The 2,161-nt window shown below is 37.9% G+C and overlaps 1 non-coding gene across 1 annotated transcript; it reads right to left on the bottom strand.

Annotated features, from left to right (window-relative positions):
• Positions 1–944: 944 nt before the first annotated feature.
• Positions 945–1,047, bottom strand: LOC114897376. The gene has a single exon (XR_003794100.1). It is a non-coding gene; the product is annotated as a U6 spliceosomal RNA (small nuclear RNA).
• Between the last annotated feature and the right edge of the window lie 1,114 nt (positions 1,048–2,161).

Raw genomic sequence — 2,161 nt, 5'->3', positions numbered from 1 at the left:
ACGTGTATTTTGAACCGAATGTTATGAACATTCATAACATCTTTCTTCCTTATCTAAGAGAATCTTCTAATCAAGAAAGGGGAGACATTTTCAACCCTTTTTGTATGAGACTCACTGGATGTAAAAATATCAAGTACTCCCCTTAGTTGCCTACATTGGAGGGCTTATACTGTTGCTGCTTATATGTTGCTGAGGGTTTTATCAACTAGGTCATGGGGCAGTATTCTCTTTATGGTTACTCAGTGGAGAAATTTCTCTCAGAACTCAGTATCAGGAATGATTGTAATTTTCATTAACAACTTTCATGAAAAGGCTTCACTCTTTTTGCTTTTAATGCGAGGCAGCTCAAATTCCTGCCCTTATTTCACAACTTGTACTCAACTTTTAGGTATGCATTTTGCGTAATAATATTATCCCTGGTTTTATCTTATTTGTCCTACTCTAATTTTTCCTTTTCCATAATTTCTTCATCTACTCTTTAAATCTTGCACTATATTTTTGCATGTAGGCAATCTCAAATCCCCTTTTCAATAAGGCATGGTTTGAATTTCTAACTGAAGTGTCTAGAAAAAGAAGTAACTGTACTTCTTCAGCAGTTATGCTGACCAGAGAAGAACCATTGCTTTCTTCACCATGTGACACACTGCAGATATCAGCCTGGTGGTCTAAAATTCCCACCAATGCTAGTCAGCCAATGTGGCGAGAGGCTGCCACTTCTTGCTTCTTGACACTGCATGACACAGGACCCAGGATCTCAAGTCACGACGGTTGGAACCTACCCTGACTTCAGTGCCTAACAAGACTATCATATTGTATAGGTGAGTAGAGGGTAGGTACAATCAAAACAACATCCTGGGTATATTTTGGTCTATCTTTTCTTCTTTTGTCTTAACAACTGCTACCATTTATTGAATTCTTACTGTGGTCCAAATACCTTTTTTCCCCCCAATATGGAACACTTCACGAATTTGCAAGTCATCCTTGAACAGGGGCCATGCTAATCTTCTCTGTATTATTCCAATTTTAGTATATATGCTGCTGAAGCCTGCACTATTTTGGCTTATCTTAAACATTCCAAATGGGTTCTAACTTCAAAAACTTGTTTTGCAAATACAGTTCCTTTTGGTTTGGTTGGTTACTTTCTTCCCTGATGTGTCGTGATAGGATTAATGTTCCTCTCAACCTTAGTCTCCCTCGCTTATATTTCCCTTACCTGTTAACGTATAACTGAATTACAAGGGTTTTTTGCTCTTCTTGAGTATTACCCCCAAACCAAAACCATAAAAAGGCATTATACAAAAAAAAAATTTTTTTAAAGGAAACAAAAAGGCAGCTATAAGGCCAAAACCAAACCAAACCAAATAACAAAACAGCAAAAAAACCAAAATAAACTCCCCAATTACCACAAGCAGCACCATAATAAACAAAGTTAGAAGACAAACTGAAATGAGAAAAATATCTGCAATGTATGCACATAGGTCAATTTTGTTAATATGTGAATCTTTCTTAAGAATCAATGAGGAAAAGAAAAAAATCCCAGAAGAAAAATGAATTAAAGGCATGAATGAGCAGTTGACTAAGAAGAATACAAATGAACAAAACACATATGAAAAAAAGATTTAATCTTACTAGTTTTTTTTATTTTAAATTTTTAAAGTTATTTTAAAATACAAATTAAGATATATTGATAATTTTTGCTTATCAGATTGGGGAAAAAAATTAAAAAGAATTATAAAACCTGATAGGAATGTGATTGAATCTTCCTGGAAAAAAATTGATGATAAAGATGACAAGCTTGTACAATGTGCTTCATTAACTGTCACACAGATCCATGAGTAAACGTGTACAGTTTGTGGGATGGAGTGAGGAGTGGGAAGCAATGTGGAGGTCCATTATTAGGGAATGAAGAAGTAAAATGCATGCATACATACAGGGCTTCCTTGGTGGTGCAGTGGTTGAGAGGCCGCCTGCCGATGCAGGGGACACGGGTTCATGCCCCGGTCGGGGAGGATCCCACATGCCGCGGAGCGGCTGGGCCCGTGAGCCATGGCTGCTGAGCCTGCGCGTCTGGAGCCTGTGCTCTGCAACGCGAGAGGCCACAACAGTGAGAGGCCCGCGTACCGCAAAAAAAAAAAAAAAAAGCATGCATACAGTGGAATGC

This window comes from Monodon monoceros, unplaced genomic scaffold, assembly GCF_005190385.1.
Source record: "Monodon monoceros isolate NGI ecotype Baffin Bay Population unplaced genomic scaffold, NGI_Narwhal_1 Super_Scaffold_16, whole genome shotgun sequence".
Lineage (NCBI taxonomy): Eukaryota > Metazoa > Chordata > Mammalia > Artiodactyla > Monodontidae > Monodon > Monodon monoceros.
This window is presented reverse-complemented; position numbering and strand designations above follow the sequence as displayed.